Raw genomic sequence first — 16602 nt, forward strand, 5'->3', positions numbered from 1 at the left:
TTGAATCAATCCCAACTCCCTGCCTCCCAGTTTATATTATTTTTTATCTCTGTGGAAGAATCTCATCCAGTATAACTTTTACCATCCTCCCGCTCCATTCTGCCTAGCTCTAGGTCCTAAGAGTTAACTAGGCAGCCATGAAGTCTTCCTTAGAAGGCCAAGGAAGAGCTCTAGAATGGGCAGTCTGTGAGTGTGTGCTCTCTAACAATATCCAGCCCCTTCCACACATGCTTGGTCCTGCTCTTGAGCCAGCTCTAGTCTGTACATCTTCACAAAGACTGTAGGTCAGTCTCCCTGGTGATGGGACTGGAATATGGTCATCCATGTCCTCAAAGCTCAATGATCAAACCACAGCTGCAGGAGCTCTCTGCTCTTATTTTTGCCATTATTTCTGACAACTGTGTGGAAATTCCTTATTCCACTGTAGCACATATTCTGTATCCAATTTCCTGTAAGCCCCACATAAAGTCTCATCTTTGGCAAAAGGGAGAAGAAGAAATTCCTGAACTTGTCTCCCTTGATAGCACTTGCACTGCGGGAGCCATCTCTAACTATGCATACTGTCAACTCACTGAGTTTTGGCATCAGGAAACTAAGTTCACTTCCAGATCATCTTAATTGAGCTTCTTTGGAAGTGTTGAAGGAGGATTTCTGAGCAAGTAAATAAAATTATACAATGAAAATGAACCCACCATGATGAGGCTGCACCTTTCCCATCTACTCTTAGGGATTCTTATCATACAAGTTTCAAGTTTTCCTAGAGGAATAATAATAGAAACGTTTCATTATTCCCAAAATTATATCACTTTTAGAAATGTCAAATGCATTGTTTCTTTCACTACCTTTTGAACCTATAATCCACGATAATTTCCTATCCCTTTTCTCTATTGCCTCCTTTGAACCCAGTAATGAGAACTATAACATCAGTAATTATTTCTCTATATCATCTTATTACATGCTTAAGACTCAGAATAGATATAGAGGATACTTGTCTGTAATGTGTGTCCAAGAATTCACATCCTGGCTCCGTTAGCCTGCCTTAGAATGTAGGGTGCTGTTTTGTGATGTGGGTGTGTGGTTTTCACTGAGGAACTACTTGGAAGGTGAGACCTCAAAGGACTGAATTATAATCTACCTCTACATTGAGTTATTTCTTCATGCCTATTTCTGTCACTGTCACTGTCTTCTTATTTGCAAAAAGGTGAAAAATACTATTAGCCATACCTATCTCAGGGCAGTGATGATTAAAGGAGAGGACATACAGGAAGATACTTCGGAAAAGTTTACTCTTCAATTTTTTAATACTCTCTACAAATGTATGTATTATTTACACCAAGAACGTATTCAAAGCTCTGCTGTTCTAGTTAGACATTTTCCAAGGTATTATCTCTCTTCCAGAATGGTGGTGTGAGGAAGCTCTGTCAACATGCTTTCCAATGAAACAGTTACAACTGTTGAGAGTATTTTAAAAAGCGACCAACTAAAGTCTTTTGAAATTGTTCTTAGAGCATACAGCAAATGAAGAAACACTTATGGAAGCAGATCTACTAAATCTCAGCTAGAACAGTGAGAGTCTGTGACACTTGAGTCACCACCCACTCCTTCCCCTGAGCTCAATTCTCTATGGGAAGCTGTGGCTAAGAAGATGGGGCTCCCTTTACCCCAGCTTCCAATCAAAGGCTACAGTATTTCCCTGGAAAGAGCAAGTTGCCAGCAGTTTTTATTACCCCACTCCCATTTGTGTTGTGGAGAATAAATTCCATGTGAGTGTGACTGAGAGAGCGATTGCTCCCTTCCTCCATCAAGACTGCACTCACAAGATAGAGGCCCTATCTCAGGCAGAGGAGACCAAGAACACTGGAGTTCCATACTATGCTCACCCAGCAGGCTCACAGGCAACACTTTCACACTGGGAGAGGCAAACTGAGAAGACCAGAGACAACTACCCAGTGCTCTGCCTCTGAAACAGTGTGTCATTCAGAGAGAAGGGTGACACTGTGCTTGTTCCCAGCTCCAGGACATTGATTCAGTGATGGTTTTCCAGGAGAAGGCAGGCCATAAGAACAGAGATCTCTGAGGCTTTCTTCAAAGGAAATGAAATGATTTTGGAACTGAGTGTGGGGAAGCTAAGGCAATTGAGTAGAGGGTGATGGCTCTATAGAGCAACAAGCTAAGCCATACACCAACTAGTTCATCAGAGACAACTGGGAAACAGGCAGACATGAGAAGGCCCCCAGGAGTCAAAAGAAACCTCAAAAACTACCCCAAGTTTTTGGCCCCAAAGGGGCCCAAAATAATCAAATCAGACTATGAAGCAATTTATACCCCAGCCGTTGTTGAGAACAGTACAGAAATTAGCCTGCAATTAGTGAAGGCTAGCTGCTGACTGTGGTACTAACAGAAGCAGACAACTTAGCACACAGGAGCCAACAGGAACACTACTAAAATCTAGTCTGTGTGTATCCCTAGACTTCATTCTCTGAGAAACATCACAGGTTTCACACTGTGAGGAAGGTAAACTTTACTGGAACAGTCAAGTCACTAAACATATAAGCAGTAACAGCAGTCGTGGGAGAGGGATAGGTGAGTATTCAGAGGGCTTCAGTGGCAAATCAACCACGCATTTAAAGAAGAAATAATGTTTTACTCAATGCACAACTTCCTCTACAAAATAAAGGAGGAAGGAACACTTCCCAACTTATTTTATGAAACTATTATTATCCTGTTACAAAAGCTGGATAAAGATATCACAAGAAAATAATATTGCATACCAATTCCCTCATGAACACAGCATAAAACTTCTTGAAAAATATTAGCAAGTCAAATCGAGAACATACGAAAGACCATTTTACACCATGGCCATGAAGGATGTATCCCAAATGGCAAGATTGGTTGAACATCCAAAAATTAACTAATGTTATAAACCGTATTAGTAGAATGGAAGGAAAAACCACACATGATTATCTCAATAGTCACAGAAAAAAACAATTACCATTATGCAACACTGATTTATGACCAAAACCCTCAACAAACTTGGAAGAGAAGAAAAACTTTCTCAACCTGATAAAGGGCATCTATGCAAAACCTAAAGAGAACATTGTACTTAATGGTGAAAGACTGAAAGTTTTTGCTCTGATACTAGGAACAAAGACAGGATGGCAACTCTCACCTCTTTTATTCAGCAATGTACTGGAGATTCTAGACAGGGTAGTCATGCAGGGAAAAGAAACAGAAGGCATTCATATTGGAAAGGAAGAAGTAATAATGTTCTTCTACATACAAGATGATGTATATATGTAGAAAAATCCTAAGAAATTCACAAACACACACACGTACACATACAGAAACATGTAGAACTGTACTTTTACAAGGAAAGCATGGTTGAAGGATACAATATCAATATACAAAAATTAGATGTATTCCTCCAATACATAAATAAATATAAAATTAAGAATACAATTTGTAATGTTGACTTGCATTATTTCTTTGGCTTATCTCTAGGTTCACTAAATAAGTGCAGTCAAAATCCAAAAACAAAAGAATACAATCTGTTTCATAATAAATAAAAAGGAATAAAATACTTAAAAATCTGCTTACCAAAAAAATATTATATTTATACATTTAAAAATTGCAGGTCCAGGGCACCCAAGATGGCCGAATAGGAAGAGCTCCAGCCTCCAGCTTCCAGTATGAGCAACACAGAAGATGGGTGATTTCCGCATTTTCAACTGGGTACACGTTTCATCTCACTGGGGCGTGTTGGACAGTTGGTGCTGCTCAGTGGGTGTAGCCCAAACAGCAAGAGCTGAAGCAGGGTGAGGCATTGCCTCACCTGGGAAGTGCAAAGGGAAAGGGAATTCCTTTTCCTAGCCAAGGGAAACTGAGACCCACAACACCTGGAAAATCGGGTAACTCCCACCCTAATACTGCGCTTTACCAAGGGTCTTAGCAAACGGCACACCAGGAGATTATATCCCATGCCTGGTCCAGAGGGTCCCATGCCCACAAAGCCTCCCTTATTGCTAGCACAGCAGTCTGAGATCTAACTGCAAGGCAGCAGAGAGGCTGGGGGAGGGGCCTCACCATTGCTGAGGCTTTAGTAGGTAAACAAAGCCACCATGAAGCTGAAACTGGATAGATCCCACCGCAGCTCAAGGAGGCCTGCCTGCCTCTGTAGACTCCACCTCTGGGGACAGGGCATAGTTAAACAAAAAGCAGCAGAAACCTCTGCAGATGTAAATGTCCCTGTTTGACAGCTTTGAAGAGAGCAGTAGTTCTCTCAGCATGGAGGGTGAGATCTGAGAACGGACAGACTGCCTGCTCGAGTGGGTCCCTGACCCCTGAGTAGCCTAACTGGGAGACATCCCCCACTAGGTGCAGACTGATACCTCACACCTCACATGGCTGGGTACACCTCTGAGACAAAGCTTCCAGAGCAACAATCAGACAGCAACACCTGCTGTTTGGCAAAATTCTATCTTCTGCAGCCTCCGTTGCTGATACCCAGGCAAACAGGGTCTGGAGTGGACCTCAAGCAAACTCCAACAGACCTGCAGCCAAGGGTCCTGACTGTTAGAAGGAAAACTAACAAACAGAAAGGACACCCAAACCAAAACCCCATCAGTACATCACCATCATCAAAGACCATAATCAACGGCAGATAAAACCACAAAGATAGGGAAAAAGCAGTGCAGAAAAACTGGAAATTCAAAAAATCAGAACACATCTTCCCCTCCAAAGGAACACAGTTCATTGCCAGCAACGGAACAAAGCTGGATGGAAAATGACTTTGATGAGTTGAGAGAAGAAGGCTTCAGTTGATCAAACTTCCCAGAGCTAAAGGAGGAACTATGTACCCAGTGCAAAGAAACTAAAAACCTTGAAAAAAGAATGGAAGAATGGATAACTAGAATAATCAATGCAGAGAAGTCCATAAACGAACTGATAGAGATGAAAACCATGACACGAGAACTACGTGACAAATGCACAAGCTTCAGTAACTGACTCAATCAGCTGGAAGAAAGAGTATCAGTAATTGAAGATCAAATGAATGAAATGAAGCGAGAAGAGAAGTGTAGAGAAAAAAGAGTAAAAAAAAAATGAACAAAGCCTCCAAGAAATATGGGATTATGTGAAAAGACCAAATCTACATCTGATTGGTGTGCCTGAAAGTGACAAGGAGAATGGAATCAAGTTGGAAAGCACTCTGCAGGATATTATCCGGGCGAACTTCCCCAACCTAGCAAGGCAGGCCAACATTCAAATTCAGGAAATACAGAGAATGCCACAAAGATACTCCTCGAGAAGAGCAACTCCAAGACACATAATTGTCAGATTCACCTAAGTTTAAATGAAGGAAAAAATGTTAAGGGCAGCCAGAGAGAAAGGTTCGGTTACCCACATAGGAAAGTCCATCAGACTAACAGCAGATCTCTCAGCAGAAACTAACAGCAGATCTCTCAGCAGAAACTCTACAAGCCAGAAGAGAGTGGGGCCAATATTCAACATTCTTAAAGAAAAGAATTTTCAACCCAGAATTTCATATCCAGCCAAACTAAGTTTCATCAGTGAAGGAGAAAAAAAATCCTTTAAAGATAAGCAAATGCTTAGAGATTTTGTCACCACCAGGCCTGCCCTACAAGAGATCCTGAAGGAAGCACTAAACATGGAAAGGAACAACAGGTACCAGCCATTGCAAAAACATGCCAAAATATAAAGTCCTTCGATGCTAGGAAGAAACTGCATCAACTAACAAACAAAATAACCAGCTAACATCATGACAGGTTCAAATTCACACATAACAATATTAACCCTAAATGGAAATGGGCTAAATGCCCCAATTAAAAGACACAGACTGGCAAATTGGATAAAGAGTCAAGACACATCAGTTTGCTGTATTCAGGAGACCCGTCTCACATGCAGAGACACACACAGGCTCAAAATAAAGGGATGGAGGAAGATCTACCAAGCAAATGGAAAAAAAAAAAAAAAAAAAAAAAGCAGGGGTTGCAATCCTAGTCTCTGATAAAACAGACTTTAAACCATCAAAGATCAAAAGAGACAAAGAAAGCCATTACATAATGGTAAAGGGATCAATTCAACAAGAAAAGCTAACTATTCAAAATATATATGCACCCGATACAGGAGCACCCAGATTCATAAAGCAAGTCCTTAGAGACTTACAAAGAGACTTAGACTCCCATACAGTAATAATGGGAGATTTTAACACCCACTGTCAACATTAGACAGATCAACAAGACAGAAAGTTAACAAGGATATCCAGGAATTGAACTCAACTCTGCACCAAGCAGACCTAAAAGACATCTACAGAACTCTCCACCCCAAATCACCAGAATATACATTCTTCTCAGCACCACATCATGCTTATTCCAAAATTGACCACATAATTGGAAGTAAAACACTCCTCAGAAAATGTAAAAGAACAGAAATTATAACAAACTGTCTCTCAGAACACAGTGCAATCAAACTACAACTCAAGACTAAGAAACTCAATCAAAACCACTCAACTACATGGAAACTGAGCAAACTGCTCCGGAATGACTACTGGGTACATAACGAAATGAAGGTAGAAATAAAGATGTTCTTTGAAACCAATGAGAACAAAGATACAACATACCAGAATCTCTGGAACACATTTAGTGTCTAGGGGAAATTTATAGCACTAAATGCCCACAAGTGAAAGTAGGAAAGATCTAAAATTGACACCCTAACATCCCAATTAAAAGAACTAGAGAAGCAAGAGCAAACACATTCAAAAGCTAGCAGAAGGCAAGAAATAACTAAGATCAGAGCAGAACTGAAGGAGATAGAGACACAAAAAACCCTCCAAAAAATCAATGAATCCAGGAGCTGGTTTTTTGAAAAAATCAACAATATTGATAGAACGCTAGCAAGACTAATAAAGAAGAAAAGAGAGAAGAATCAAATAGACACAACAAAAAATGATAAAGGGGATATCACCACTGACCCCACAGAAATACAGACTACCATCAGAGAATACTATAAACACCTCTATGCAAATAAACTAGAAAACCTAGAAGAAATGGATAAATTCCTGGACACATACACTCTCTCAAGACTAAACCAGGAAGAAGTTGAATCCCTTAATAGACCAATAGCAGGCTCTGAAACTGAGGCAATGATTAATAGCCTACTGACCAAAAAAAGTCCAGGAGCAGATGGATTCACAGCTGAATTCTACCAGAGGTACAAGGAGGAGCTGGTACCATTCCTTCTGAAACTATTCCAATCAATAGAAAATGAGAGAATCCTCCCTAACTCATTTTATGAGGCCAACATCATCCTGATACCAAAGCCTGGCAGAGACACAACAAAAAAAGAGAATTTTAGACCAATATTCCTGATGAACATTGATGCAAAAATCCTCAATAAAATACTGGCAAACCAAATCCAGCAGCATATCAAAAAGCTTATCCACCATGATCAAGTGGGCTTCATCCCTGGGATGCAAGGCTGATTCAACATACACAAATCAATAAACGTAATCCAACATGCAAACAGAACCAAAGACCAAAACCACATGATTGTCTCAATAGATGCAGAAAAGGCCTTTGACAAAATTCAACAGCCCTTCATGCTAAAAACTCTCAATAAGTTCAGTATTGAAGGAACGTATCTCAAAATAGTAAGAGCTATTTATGACAAACCCACAGCCAATATCATACTGAATGTGCAAAAACTGGAAGTATTCCCTTTGAAAACTGGCACAAGACAGGGATGCCCTCTCTCACCACTCCTATTCAACATAGTGTTGGAAATTCTGGTCAGGGCAATCAGGCAAGAGAAAGAAATAAAGGGTATTCAATTAGGAAATGAGAAGTCAACTTGTCCCTGTTTGCAGAAGACATGATTGTATATTAGAAAAACCCATTGTCTCAGCCCAAAATCTCCTTAAGCTGATAAGCAACTTCAGCAAAGTGTCAGGATACAAAATCAATGTGCAAAAATCACAAGCTTTCTTATACACCAATAACAGAGAGCCGAATCATGAATGAACTCCCATTCACAATTGCTTCAAAGAGAATAAAATACCTAGGAATCCAACTTACAAGGGATGTGAAGGACCTCTTCAAGGAGAACTACAAACCACTGCTCAAAGGAATAAAAGAGGACACAAACAAATGGAAGAACATTTCATGCTCATGGATAGGAAGAATCAATATCGTGAAAATGGCCGTACTGCCCAAGGTAATTTACAGATTCAAGGCCATCCCCATTAAGCTATCAATGACTTTCTTCACAGAATTGGAAAAAACAGCTTTAAAGTTCATATGGAACCAAAAATGACCCTGCATAGCCAAGACAATCCTAAGCCAAAAGAACAAAGCTGGAAGCATCACGCTACCTGACTTCAAACTATACCACAAGGCTACAGTAACCAAAACAGCATGGTACTGGTACCAAAACAGAGATATAGACCAATGGAACAGAACAGAGCCCTCAGAAATAATATCACATATCTTCAGCCATCTGATCTTTGACAAACCTGACAAAAACAAGAAATGGGGAAAGGATTCCCTATTTAATAAATGGTGCTGGGAAAATTGGCTAGTCATAAGTAGAAAGCTGAAACTGGATCCTTTCCTTTCTCCTCATACAAAAATTAATTCAAGATGGATTAGAGACTTAAATGTTAGACCTAAAACCATAAAAACCCTAGAAGAAAACCTAGGTAATACCATTCAGGACATAGGCATGGGCAAGAACTTCATGTCTAAAACACCAAAAGCAATGGCAACAAAAGCCAAAATTGACAAATGGGATCTAATTAAACTAAAGAGCTTCTGCACAGCAAAAGAAACTACCATCAGAGTGAACAGGCCACCTACAGAATGGGAGAAAAGTTTTGCAATCTACTCGTCTGACAAAGGGCTAATATCCAGAACCTACAAAGAACTCAAACAAATTTACAAGGAAAAAACAAACAATCCCATCAAAAAGTGGGCAAAGGATATGAACAGACACTTCTCAAAAGAAGACGTTCATACAGCCAACGGACACATGAAAAAATGCTCATCATCATTGGCCATCAGAGAAATGCAAATCAAAACCACAATGAGATACCATCTCACACCAGTTAGAATGGCAGTCATTCAAAAGTCAGGAAACAACAGGTGTTGGAGAGGATGTGGAGAAATAAGAACACTTTTACACTGTTGGTGGGACTTTAAACTAGTTCAACCATTGTGGAAAACAGTGTGGCAATTCCTCAAGGATCTAGAACTAGAAATACCATTTGACCCAGCCATCCCATTACTGGGGATATACCCAAAGGATTATAAATCATGCTGCTATAAAGGTACATGCACATGTATGTTTATTGCAGCACTATTCACAATAGCAAAGACTTGGAATCAACCCAAATGTCCATGTGACAGACTGGATTAAGAAAATGTGACACATATACACCATGGAATACTATGCAGCCATAGAAAAGGATGAGTTCATGTCCTTTGTAGGGACATTAATGCAGCTGGAAACCATCATTCTCAGCAAACTATTGCAAGAACAGAAAACCAAACACTGCATGTTCTCACTCATAGGTGAGAATTGAACAATGAGATCACTTGGTCTTGGGAAGGGGAACATCACACACCGGGGCCTGTTGTGGGGAGCGGGGAGTGGAGAGGGATAGCATTAGGAGATATACCTAATGTAAATGACCAGCTAATGGGTGCAGCACACCAACATGGCACATGTTTACATATGTAACAAACCTGCACGTTGTGCACATGTACCCTAGAACTTAAAGTATAATAAAAAATAAAAACAAAAATTGCAACATATTTTTAAGGAAAATTATAGAAGGACTAAATAAATAGAAAAATATTCCATGTTTATAGATAGGAAGAGTCAATATTGTTAAGATTGGAATTCTTCACAAATTGATCTACAGGAAATTCATATCAAAATTCCAGCAGGCTTTGGCAGAAGCTTACAAATAGATCTTGAAATGTATATAACAATGTGAAAACCCAGAATGTCTGAAATAATTTTGAAAGAGAATGAAGTTGAAATACTATCACTTCTTGATTTGCAAACTTACTGGTAGAGTTATCAAGACAGTGTGATACTGGCATAAGGATAGAAGTATAGATCAATAGAAAAAATTAAAAGTGTGTCAATAAATCCCTATATTATTACAATATACACTTGGAATTAATGAATTGTATGATATGTAAAATGTGGCTGAGTTAGATTAACCATAAAGAAAATAGAGGTTGACCTGTTCTCACTAAAACAGCAGTCTTGCCCTGACACAGCACAATTTATGATTAGAGTGAAGTGATCATTCATTCATATTGTCTGTCTAACTGAGGAAAAAACGAACATTCTGAGGAAAATGGTCAATTTTGTTCTCCAAAGTCATTTTATATACAATGTCTGGCGTTAATTTTTTAAAAGGAGACAGATAACTAGGAGAAAAATATGACTGACAATCATAATAAAAATCAAGAACAATGAAATAGCTATTATAATTATACAAAGAAAAGAAAAATTGAACAAAATGGGTGAAAGATGGAAAGTCTGAAAGAACATTGTGATATATAAGAGGATCAAATTGTGATTATAAAAATTCAGGACACAATACCTAAACTTCAGAATTCATTGAGTCCATGTAAGAGCAGGCTGGGCAGAGCAGAAGAGAGAAATAATGAACTAAAAAACAGGTAAATAGAAAACATCCACACTGAAATAGAAAGAAGAAAAAAGATTGAAAATAGAGAACAGACTGTAAGAGACATTAGGAAAGCTTTCAGGTGATCTAATTTGAGTTCAGAAGGTATGGAGAGAGAGAACAGGCAAAAACAAGAGACGAACTAAAATTTTCAAAATCTGGTGTAAGATATCAGACTACAGATTTAAGATAGTTAAGCCAAAGCTTAAGCAGTTTCAAAAAAGGAAAAGGAAAAAAGAAAGCCAACAACCGGGCAAATCAAGCTTTGGATAATCCCAGATACAGGGTGAAAAATAGTTAAGCTTTGGATAACCGCACACACAGAGTGAAACAAAAAATTTAAAGCAGCCAGGAGAAAGGTTACATTTATTACTTGCAAAGGGCCAATATTAAGATTGGCAAATGACTTTTCAAATGAATGCATTTGTCAGAAGACAGGGGAAAACCATCTTTAAAAGAATGTGGGGTGTGTATTGGGGGAGGTGACTACTAAATAAGACATGTATTCTCAGTAAAAACAAGCTCCACAAATAATGGGTAAATAAAGATATTTCCATGTGAACAAATCCTGGCAGAATTTACCATGAAATCTGTAATAACTGAAATATTAAACAAAAATTTTCAGTCTGGAGGAAAATGATCTCAGATGGAAGTGCTAAAAAGGATAAAGATTACCAGAAATAGTAAAATGGGGTAAAACACAAAAGAATATTGACTAAAGTAATGACAATAACAGTGTCCTGTGGGGTCCATCACATTTGTGAAGCAAAATGCATGACAACAATAGCACAAACAGTGGAGGAAATATATATAGATAACAGTTAAAAGGTGTGCATTATTTTCAACACAATAAAAGTATTAATTTGAGGTAGATTACAATATTTCAAGGATATGTATTAAAATATTCATGATAATCACTAAAAGAACAATGCAACAAATATAAAACTAGAAATCTGGTAAAGGAGAGGAAATAAAATATGAAAAAACTTGATTCATCCAATAGAAGTCTGGAAAGTAGAGTCAAATAAAAAAGTATGGATACAATAATTAGAAAGCAAATACCAAAACGAAAGCCCTACACCCAATTATATCAGTGATGATGTTAAATATAAATGATCTAAGCACTTCAATTAAAAGGTTGAAATTTCCAAACCTGATTAAAAAAAAAACTCAAGTATACGCCCTTTAAAAGAGGCATGTTTTAAATATGAGAGACAGATAGGTTAAAATTAAACGGCCCAAGGGAAATGATTGCATCTATCAATCAGAGTACTTGCATAAGAATGTTTGCAGCAGCTTTAAATACATAAAGTAGTCTAAATCTGGAAATGACTCAGAACATATCACTGCTATATGAATACATGAATAAGTCTCACAGGCACCATACTGAGCAAATGGAACTAGGCACAGCAATGTACATCCTCTATAATTTTTTTATATGATGGTTAACAGCAGTTAAAACTAATCAATGGTGGTTGGAGACAGAATAGGTGATCCCTGAAAGAAGGAGTATATGGTCTGGGGAATGCACAATGACAACTTTGAGGAGAAATGTTCTAAGAGGTCTGGGAAGTGGTTATATATATATGTGTGTGTGTGTGTGTGTGTGTGTGTGTGTGTGTGTGTGTATATATATATATATATATATGAATTTATTGAGCTGTACCTTTAGGATCATTTCCCTTTGCTCATTGAAATGAATGTATGTTAGACCTCACCTAAGAAGAAGGAACAGAAACAAGCAAATGCACAAATGCGACCAAAGTGCATACATAGGTTCCTAACCTTCCATTGCTAGAAACTTAGGTTGTAGTCAATATTTCACCATAACAAAAATATTTTTAGAAGGAAAATGGCACCACATTTATTAATCTTAAAAAAAGAATAAATGATTGTCCACGTAGTAATGATAGTCAGTTAGTCTACTTAATAGGGGCTGCCTCCATCCAGCTCTGCAACTCCACTTCCACCTGCTCCCTACCAATTTTTTTCCAAAGAGAGCTTTACATTTCCAAATTCAAATACATAGGGATGAGAAGGCCAAAACAGATTTATTGCCAATTTCTGAGATAAAAGGAGCAAGTCACCTCCCATCTGCCCACATTTCTAATGTCCAGCCCTTCCTTCTAGGATACAGTCTGAGGGCATCTCTCTTTAATGCACAGAGGAGAAAACCCAGCCAGGTAATTGAGTGTATGACTTGGTCCGATGAAGGTAAGGCTGACAAGGCAGAACCAGTCCACTGTCACCGAGTCACAGATGGCCAGCCCCAAAGGAAAGAGCCGCTCGTTACGAGGTGTGCAGAGACAAGCTAGTATCCCAACACATCCATCCTGTGGTGCATGTGCACATCTGGCATCAATTCCCCCACTTCCCTTTCCAAGGAGGCCTGTGTGTGTGTGTGTGTGTGTGTGTGTGTGTGTAAGAGCCATCTAAGCAGGTGAGAATTTCCAACAAGCAAGGCACAGAGGACAGATGTCGGACAACCGGGACAAGTTAAAGAGGAGGCGGCTAATAAATGTGCTTTCCCAGGGCCACCTCTGGAAGGAAGAGGTCACATCAAGATATTCCTCTTTGCTTTTCACAAGCAAGTCATCTTAATGTTCTAAAAGAGTTTTGGGAGATGAACTTCTGACCCTAATTTGTGCAGACAGGTGAACCTGTCTTCAATTAGTGCTCAATTACTTCTTCCTGAGGTTCTCCAATTTTGCCTCTTCCTCATGGTCCTTTTAAAGAACCTAATATCTATGTGTCATCTCTGATTTGTGCCAGCTTAGGCCTCATGCCCCATGTACCACATGCATTTGTCAGTCTCTGCAGTGCCTGGTATTGCCCTTACCTCCCTTGCTCCACCCTTCCCTCTGTCCCACCCTTCTTCCCTCCTCTCCCTGCAGGTGCCCTAATTCTGCCAGCCCATATGTCATTAACCAGTGTCTCAGGCACCTTCTGCCTTCTTATGGCTTTCTTCCATTTCTCATGGTTCTCTAGGGTCTTTGGGCTCCATGGAGGAGGAGGATGCTCTGCCTCCCTTGCCCAGGCAATCCTGAACAGGAGCCTGTGAGCCAACATACTTCTTGAAGGTACATCCTTGAGTGTGTATTGCCCTCTAGGTTTTTCCAGAGAGGCGCAGCTGTGTTATGGGACAGAGTTTGAGCATTTCTGTTCAGTTAAAACACCACCTAATCTCATCACAATATCACTTGACCCCTAACAGGAATGACGTCTGTTTGTGGGAGACCACCTTTGATTGAGTGTGAAAGGAAGAAGCAAGGACAGGCCGGCATGGAGTAAAAGCCACACTGTCCCAGGCTGTGCGCCATCCTTCGGCACTCACCGTGAGCTCTAGGCCCTTGCCTTTGAAGCTTCACACCCCTGTGGATCGGGGCCCTTACTATACTGTGAGAATAATGTGCATGATCATTATATGAATAATAAGCAGCATTCCTAATGCCAGAAAACACAGAACTGAGTAGTGACCTGGCCATGTTACATTCATGTAATGTTGAACATTTCCAGTCTGTTGGCCTCATTTTTTACCTCTACAAAAATGTAAATATTGGATCTTAGAAGTTTATGAATTCTCCTTTAATATGTATCTTTCTATGAATCAGAGTCCATAAGCATTTTTTTAAAATTTTACTTTAAGTTCAGAGATACATGTGCAGAATGTGCGGGTGTGTTACATAGGTATACATGTGCCATGGTGGTTTGCTGCATCTATGAACCCGTCATCTAGATTTTAAGCCCTGAATGCATTAGATATTTGTCCCAATGCTCTCCCTCCCCTCGCCCCACACCCTCTGACAGGCCCCCGTGTGTGTTGTTCTCCTCCCTGTGTCCATGTGTTCTCATTGTTCAACTCCCATTTATGAGTGAGAACATGCGGTGTTTGGTTATCTGCTCCTGTGTTAGTTTGCTGAGGATGATGGCTTCCAGCTTCATTCATGTCCTGAAAAAGGACATGTTCTCATTCTTTTTATGGCTGCATAGTATTGCATGGTGTACAGGTACCAGATTTTCTTTATCCAGTCTATTATTGATGAGCATTTGGGTTGATTCCATGTCACTGCTATTGTAAATAGTGCTGTAGTAAACATAGGTGAACCTGTGTCTTTACAGTAGACTGATTTATATTTCTTTGGGTATATACCCAGTAATGAGATTGCTGGGTCAAATGGTATTTCTGGTTCTTGATCCTCGAGGAATCACCACAGTGTCTTCCACAATGTTTGAACTAATTTATATTCCCACCAACATTGCAGAAGTGCTCCCATTTCTCCACAGCCTTGCCAGCATCTAGTTTTTCCTGACTTTTTAATAATCGTCACTCTGACTAGTGTGAGATGGTATATCATTGTGGTTTTGATTTGCATTTCTCTAATGATCAGTGATAATGAGCTTTTTTCATATGTTTTTTAGCCACATAAATGTCTTCTTTTGAGAAGTATCTGTTTATATATTTTGCCCACTTGTTGATGGGGTTGTTTTTTTCTTGTAAATTTGTTTAAGTTCCTTGCAGATTCTGGATATTAGACCTTTGTCAGATGGGTAGATTACAAACATTTTCTCCCATTCTGTAGGTTGCCTATTCACTCTGATGCTAGTTTCTTTGCTGTGCAGAAGCTCTTTAGTTTATTTAGATCCCATTTGTCAATTTTGGCTTCCGTTGCAATTGCTTTTTGTGTTTTATTCATGAAGTCTTTGCCCATGCCTATGTCCTGAATGGTATAGCCTAGGTTTTCTTCTAGGATTATTATAGTTTTGGGTTTTACATTTAAGTCTTTAATCCATCTTTAATTAATTTTTGTGTAAGGTATAAGGAAGGGGTCCAGTTTCAGTTTTCTGCATATGGCTAGGAAGTTTTCCCAGCACCATTTATTAAATAGGAATCTTTCCCCATTATTTGCTTTTGTCAGGTTTGTCAAAGGTAAGATTGTTGTAGATGTGTGGTGTTATTTCTGAGGTCTCTGTTCTGTTCCACTGGTCTATATATCTGTTTTGGTACCAGTACCATGCTGTTTTGGTTACTATAGCCTTGTAGAATAGTTTGAAGTCAGGTTGTGTGACGCCTCCAGCTTTGTTCTTTTTGCTTAGGATTGTCTTGGCTATATGGACTCATTTTTGGTTCCATATGAAATTTAAAATAGTTTCTTTTAATTTTCTGGAGAATGTCAATCATAGTTTGGTGGGAATAGCACTGAATCTATAAATTACTTTGGGCAGTATGACCATTTTCATGATGTTGATTCTTCCTATCCGTGAGCATGAAATGTTTTTCCTCTTGTGTGTGTCCTCTCTTACTTCCTTGAACAGTAGTTTGTAGTTCTCCTTGAAGAGGTCCTTCACATCCCTTGTAAGCTGTATTCCTAGATATTTTATTGTCTTTGTAGCAATTGTGAATAGGAGTTCATTCATGATTAGGCTCTCTGCTTGTCTATAGGAATGCTTGTGATTTTTGCACAATAATTTTGTATCTTGAGACTTTGCTACAGTTGCTTATCAGCTTAAGGAGTTTTGGGGCTGAGACAATGGGGTTTTCTAAATACAGAATCATGCCATCTGCAAACAGAGACATTTTGACTTTCTCTTTTCCTATTTGAATACCCTTTATTTCTTTTTTGCCTGATTGCCATGGCCAGGACTTCCAATACTATGTTAAATAGAAGTGATGAGAGAGGGCATCCTTGTCTTGTGCCGGTTTTCAAAGGGAATGCTTGCAGCTTTTGCCCCTTCTGTTTGATATTGGCTATAGGTTTGTCATACATAGCTCTTATTATTTTTAGATATGTTCCATCAATACCTAGTTTATTAAGAGTTTTTTGCATGAAGGGATGTTGAATTCTACTGAAGGCCTTTTCTGTGTCTATTGAGATAATCATATG

This window comes from Piliocolobus tephrosceles, chromosome 9 (assembly GCF_002776525.5).
Source record: "Piliocolobus tephrosceles isolate RC106 chromosome 9, ASM277652v3, whole genome shotgun sequence".
Lineage (NCBI taxonomy): Eukaryota > Metazoa > Chordata > Mammalia > Primates > Cercopithecidae > Piliocolobus > Piliocolobus tephrosceles.